The 7,253-nt window shown below is 40.4% G+C and overlaps 1 protein-coding gene across 1 annotated transcript in view; it reads left to right on the top strand.

The window, feature by feature from the left end:
* Nucleotides 1-5,413: 5,413 nt before the first annotated feature.
* The window catches only part of reln (reelin), a 106,289-nt gene continuing 104,449 nt past the window's right edge, over nt 5,414-7,253 (top strand). The window contains exon 1 of the mRNA XM_028584835.1: nt 5,414-5,478. The gene's annotated coding sequence lies outside the window, so the exon portion shown is untranslated. The remainder of the gene's footprint in view (nt 5,479-7,253) is intronic.

The raw sequence follows: 7,253 nt of genomic DNA, 5'->3' as shown, positions 1-7,253 counted from the left end.
TTCACATCCATGAGCCCATTTGGAACCATGTTTAACTGGATACAGAAATTGTGTCATTTATCTTCACTTTATCTTACTGCGAACCATTGCTGGGAGAACTTCTGGTTACAAACAGATGGCCTAAGTTGTGCCATTTAACACTGTGTTTCCACTGTTTTTGTAGTTCAGGAGTCAAAATACAGTGTTTGTCTTATGGAATAATGGCATTTAATTTTTTTTCTGTGGCAGCAGTGCACATTGAAAAATAGGTCTCCTTTGCATAGTGACTAAACTGGGGCTAGTTTACAACGGAAAAACACAGACATGGACATACACTACCGGTCAAAAGTTTGGGGTCACTTAGAAATTTCCTTTCCACTCCATTCCAGACACAATACCTGCTGAGATCAGTTGCATTGTTTTTTTTAACCAGGGCAGCAGTTTTCAGATTACATTATTTGCTTACATAATTGCAAAAGGGTTCTCGACTGTTGTAGAAAGAAGTGGCTGAAGAAATGCTTGAAATTCATGCTTTTTGGTCTAAACGTCATACCCAAATTAAAAGTGGTACAGCTCCCATATACTTTGACACTCAGGGGTGTGCCTGATATCATTGGAAAGGTGATTGATGTGGGTTTGTTTGTGTATTTGAGAAGTGTTGTATTTTGTAGTTTTTTGGCTTTTTTATTTGCAGTTTTCAAATAGAAATAAAAAAACGCACAGACATATCTGTAGAAAAGAATTCATATAAAATCCATTTTTGAGTCTTTTAGCTTCTGAATTTTTTTCTGTAGTAAGCTGAGACGTGGCTAATGCTGTGTTGTCTGTCACCTGTCAGATGTGTTTACAGCAGTGTATTTTAATAATTTTACAGATTTATAACTTGGACAGAAATAAAAAATCTCCATTCTAGCCTCTGTAACTCTGTGTCAGTAAGGCCTAGAATCGCCCTGACACTTGTAACAAAAACTTGAGAATGTTTCCTTTCCAATGATATCAGGCACACTCCTAAGTGTCAAAGTATATGGGAGCTGTACTACTTTTAATTTGGGTATGACGTTTAGACCAAAAAGCATGAATTTCAAGCATTTCTTCAGCCACTTCTTTCTACAACAGTCGAGAACCATTTTGCAATTATGTAAGCACATAATGTAATCTGAAAACTGCTGCCCTGATTAAAAAAAAACAATGCAACTGATCTCAGCTGGTATTGTGTCTGGAATGGAGTGGAATGGAAATTTCTAAGTGACCCCAAACTTTTGACCGGTAGTGTATGTGTCAGCAAACTCACTCATAACTATATCTTACTTTTCTTGTGTCCTGTTGTGTTCAATCAAATCTTATATTAGCAATTAGAAAGTCTGGCAAAACTGTTGGGGTTTAATTGTCTGCCCAATGCTCCTGTAGTGTGTACTGTAGAAATACATTCAGTGTTAGTAACTAAACCAGCACAAACAGTAAAAACGTGTCTGTTGTTTATGGTCTCAAGACACAGGTCTTTTTCATTTTTTGTCATTTTGTGTGCCCACTGCTGAGACCCCGAGTACCATCGGAGTTGTTCCTTGTGATTGCGGCCCTCCCTCTGTGACAGGGCATTGGTTTTTTGGGGTTATCCTGGCTGGTTTTATTTACACATTGAGTAACACACCCCTTCTTTGACTCCTTTCAGGGGGGACAAGCTTTTCATGGGACTAATTGGAGTGTGCAAGCCATCACAGCTGAAGTGCTCCCGCAGGGCCTCTCTTTCTCTTTTTCTCTCTTCTTGCCTTCTCCCCTCCTCCAACACCCAGGCTTTTATTATCATTTGCCATATCGAGTAAACAACCTGTTAGTGTAAATTAGGGTCCAGTGAGTGATGAAGCGACAGATCCAACCCCTTCTGCCTCCTCTGCCTCTGCTATCCCCTCTTTCCCTTGCCATCGCACTCTTTCCATCCCTTTAAGCTCTTTCCTCTTTTGTGCCCCCACCCTCTGTTCTGCCTTGTTTGGCACGCAGCCTTTTTAAAGACAGAGGTTGTGATGGTGTGTGTGTGTGTGTGTGTGTGTGTGTGTGTGTGTGTGTGTGTGTGTGTGTGTGTGTGGATGCAGGGGGTCTAAAATGAAGATTGAAGTGGACAAAAAAGCCCTGGTGCAACCTTGAGGTGGAAATTAATAATGATAAAAATAATTACTGCCCCACTCCCCTCACCCACGCCTCCCCGACCTAGTTTTCATAATGGAGAACGATAGCCCCCAGTCGCACACTGTGTGTGTGTGTGTGTGTGTGTGTGTGTGTGTGTGTGTGTGTGTGTGTGTGTGTGTGTGTGTGTGTGTGTGTGTTTGTGTGCTCATAGGGGAAGGGCCTGTAGAACGGCCATGGTGTAGTAGGGATGAATGTAGGACAGGACCTACATGAAGAAACACAGAGGCCATCAGGTACACGGGAGTGTGTTGCTGTTAATAAAGACAGCTACAGGTAAAGCAGATGGCTCCATTGACACACACTACTTTTCTCTCTTTCTGCTTCGAACACTTTTGCCAGTGTTCATTCTGTCTTGAACGCTGGGATCTTGCTCAATGTGTCATTTTGGCAAATGCACAAACACAAATTTGTGTGTGTGTGTGTGTGTGTGTGTGTGTGTGTGTGTGTGTGTTTTAAACGAATTACAATCATCTTGGGTGGTGCTAAGCCCCTGACACAATGATGGTGCCTCTGGAAAATAGCCTCCGGAAGAAACTTGTTTTGGTGGAACACATGTACGTTTAAAAGTTGTTTTAGTCGTGCAACAGAAAACTCAGATTTGACAGATAGTCTAGCTAGCTGTCTGGATTTACCCTGCAGGGATCTGAGGACCAGTCACCATAGTCCAACGGCACCTGAACAATCCGTCGTTGATATAGACTATTACTATAGTAGTGCAACTGGTGGTGTGTAGAAGTGAAATCTGTAAAACTGACATTAACAGACAGAGGCCATGTTCAAATGATAATATCCCTCGGTAGAAAAACTGATAAAAACTGGGCTACAAATTATTCTACCTTTACTGTATTATTATTCTAAATATGTGCTTGCACATATCAGTTGACCAGTGGAATCTGACCATGGACGGCACTGTGGAAAAAACTGAGCAATGATCAGCTTTTTGCCAGACAAACAAAGTTTTTTGCTCCGTTTCCATGCGTCTGCAAACCCTGTTGTGTCAATTTAGTGGTCTCAGTGAAATGAATGAAGAGGCTTTGACACAGTGCTTTTGTCTAAATAAGTGGGGCTAATTAAAAATAACGAGCTGCGTGGGTTGTCCGTGTATCAGCCAGGTAAACTATCCTGTAGAGATAGTGGCTACTTGTGTATCTGTTATTGTGTTGTCCATCCAGGATATGAACATGATTTTAAATTAACTAAATGAAGAAGTTACACTTGCTGAACTCATTAGTTTACTTGTTCAGTTGGTGTGTCAGAGGCTAATGCCGCGTTCTATTTACCTCGGAACTCAGTTTTAACGAGGTCAAAGTTGGAAACACGCCCCCTGACCTCTGATTTACGAGCTCGGAACTCGTGTAGCCCGAGTTCAAAATCCAACATGGCTGCCCCCTGTATCAACAGTTATGAAAGCTGCAGTAACATAAAGTTATAAGCACTTCTGTCTTATTTCTGTCACTAAATTGTCGTTCACACAGGCATGTCCAACTTCTATCTGTGGACATGTTGTTATGCTGTTTGCATGCACAAAAAAAGGCGTAATGTTTTGTTATCAGCTGGTTGCTAACAATAGCTAACCGGGCTAGAGCTAATGAAAACAATGAAAATCCGACTTTTAAATAGAACACATTCAACTCGGGTATGACGTCATTCCCAGTTCCGGCTTCCGAGTTCCAAGGTAAATAGAACGCGGCATAACATTATACTGGGCACAGCAGGCTCTTCAGTTGCCGCCGTGATAGGCATCGAAGACCTTCTGGCCACCGCTCTGAGTAGCCTTCATATTAGTGGAAGCTTTAAACATGGTCTTTTCAGATTCCACGTTCCCAACCTCCTTGCAGGAAAAATCCCCCCAGGACGGGCCTCTCATTCTCAGGGCCTAACGCCAACAGAGCTCAACAGGGAGCTAATACTGAACTGTTAACTGTTATCAGTGGAGAACTGCTGACCTCAAGTCGGGATATTGTCAGATAACGGAAAGAACACTAACAAACTGACCTACACACCGTCTATAGACTGTGGACTCTCTGGCAAATGCCACAGAGGATGTTAAAGACCTCAAAAGTAGCAACAGCCCAGTTCAGGGAGATTTACCCTGAAATGTTGAAAGCTGAACAATGTTAAAACATTGTTGGACTGTTTTGGGTGTCATGTCTCTTTTATGCTGCACAAAGGGCAGCGCCAATTAACTAGCAAAAAGCAATTGTGGTTTCCATTTTTTTAAAAGGGGGTGAAAGGGTGTGCTCTGATTATTGGGATATCACACTGCTCAGCCTCATATAAGAGCTGTAACAATTCCAAATTTTGCTATACAATTTATTGTCTCAGAAATAACTGTGATTAACAATATGATTGTCTCTTTCAGTCAAATTTAAAAATATTTATTTATTTAATACTTTTTCAAACAAACAAGTTTTGAATAAATCCCGGGATACATCTTTTGGTTATATCTCTGTTATTTGACCCAGATAATGTAATAACGCAGCCTGTGAAGTAAACTTAACAATAGAACATGAATCCTCATCAATAAAAAACAAAGCATTAATCATAAACAAAAAAAAACAGCATGTTCGAATTCTCTGGCTTGAGACAGCTACAGCCCAGGATGTTTGGAGTTGCTATGGCAACAAGTGACAGCTGGTGCTAGCATAGCTTTAGCGCAACAGTCCGACCGATAATCACTTATATAATCACAATTTGGCATATCTAAACAAATTCATCAATTACCATCATACCCTAGGATCTTAGCAAACAAGTTGTTATTTACAGATTAGAAAAATAAGAGCACAACCACATTAGCAAAATGAATGGCAGTCGTTTCTGCTATAGCGCCGTAATTTACGGTAACGTTACTAATTTAACAAAGCACAATAGTAGATTAAACACAAAAGAAAGACTAACTACATTACTAAAATGAGGGATCCACCGAATCCAGGATTTGGCTTCAGATTCGGCCGAATATTGGTCTTTTTGATGGGGTTCGGTTTCTGCCAAACCTTTAAAAAAAAATGCAATAGGCTGTGAGAAAAGTGAAAAGGTGTTGTTTGGCAGTACTTTGAGCCAAAAGAAGGCGATTCAAGTCGAGCTATATGTTCAATTTACAATGCCGATTTGTCTCATGGAGGCAAGGACCCTCAACATTACACAACATCGCCGATGTTAAAACATTTGCGTATGAAACATCTGAAGAATATGAGTTGTGCATGAAGGAATCTACAGACAGCAGCCAAAAAGTCACAGCTAAAAACTTGTGTTAACCAGACAGTGCTTCTCCCAGGCTGTCAGCTGTTCTCTCGGCAAATGAGCGGAGCGACTGAAAATGTAGGTAGAAAAAAACTATTAGTTAGCGAAACTTTGCCAAACAAAATTGTCATGTCATGTGCTTTCCTACGATGTGAAAAGAGTTTGTGAATTCAACATTAAGTTGTTACATTTAACTATTTTAGAGGCTGTGGACGTTGTTTACTTCATTAATGTGTTAACTTTGTTAATGGACTGAGGATGGCAGTAGGATTCGGTTTTCGGTTTTGGATTTGGCAGAATCCTAACCCGTAGATTCGGTATTCGGCCAAACCCCAAAAATTGGGTTTCGGTGCATCCCTAACTAAAACATATAAAGGTGCTTCGTTGGATTTTTAACCCGACTTGACTGGCAACTGCGGGTGAGCGTACTTTGGTAGGAATCCATGGGATGACAGGATAGCTAACTTGTGACGCTACAGCATGCACACAGGTATTGTAAGCGTGTTTGGATGTAGTGGAACAGTAGTGGATGTAAAACGCACATACATTTGCATTTTCTTTTGCCAATTTTCTGAAAATTATAATTATAATTAGATTGAGACCTGGCTAATGAGTTCTCATATGGGAACTATCTTACTATTTTATTTATATAATAGCCTGTATGCTAGCTACAGTATAGTGTATTTTGTTTTACAATTCTGTCTTCCCTATCTGGAGGCTTTCCAAATAAAGGTGAAGAGATTTGGCAGGTGTAATGTTTTGTAGTGCAATGCCATGAATAACTGTCACACTGTGGAATACTCACAAGACAACCACATCAGGATTGTCACATCCAATATGGCCTTAAATTATGGCACTAACTGGAAATTTTGGAATCACCGCAGATAAAACATAGCATATTTTACATTTTCCACCCTGGAACTAGTGACCCCTGGTGTCTTTTAGTCTGAAATTATGTATTTGTGTTTTATCAATTTGAGATGGATTGCTTTTGAATACCTGACATGGAAATACATTAAAGACAGTTTTAAGTGACTTTGGATGGATTTGGATTGGATTGGATTTCACCTTTCTTCACCTTGGTTTTATCAAAGAATAGAAGCAGCAATGCATTTGTGCTTGGCCACACAGCGAGCGAAGAGAATTACAACGGCTATTGTACTTCACTTTTGGCTTTGACTTCAAAACCCTACATATTGTGATTTTCAGAAAAGTGACATTATCTTGATCAGCTTATTGTGTTGTGATGCCTTTTCTTAAAAATGTATCATGCTTTTAATGGACCCAAAATAAACTTCTTGTTCACTTGTTATTAAAAAAACAAACATAAGATTAATGCTGAGTCCAAGTGAAAACTTGAAAGTTGGGAGGTATATCTTTTCAGTGGGGGCTCAAGGCTGTAACTACAGTTTGGCAACATTTACAGAGTAGAATGCTATCGAAGCTGCACATACTGTAAGGACTTAAGCTCTTTAGGATGTCTCACTGGTGAGTTAATGTAGTTAGATTAATTAAAAGTGCTTAATTAAGGCAGAGAGGAGCTGGAGGGTGGCTGTGGACTGGTTGAGAGGGACAACAGAGGACTGAGATAACCTCTGACCTCACTCTCAAGTCTCAACAGAATGGTCCACCTAGCTGACCTCGTAAAGCAACTGGGGAGGACGCAGAGTGTATCTGAAAAGTTACTGCCTTCAGTTGGACCATTGACTCTTTCTTTACTGTACTTTCTTTTCCACTGCTGTTCTCGCAGTGCTATAGTGCACACCCTTGACATTGTCTTAAATTGGCATACTAAAACAAATATTACAACAACCTGGTCCTCGTTAAGCCGCGGTCACGCTTTCCACATCACT

This window comes from Perca flavescens, chromosome 8, assembly GCF_004354835.1.
Source record: "Perca flavescens isolate YP-PL-M2 chromosome 8, PFLA_1.0, whole genome shotgun sequence".
NCBI classification, from domain to species: domain Eukaryota; kingdom Metazoa; phylum Chordata; class Actinopteri; order Perciformes; family Percidae; genus Perca; species Perca flavescens.
The sequence above is the reverse complement of the archived record's forward strand: the minus strand, read 5'-3'. Positions and strand labels throughout refer to the sequence as shown.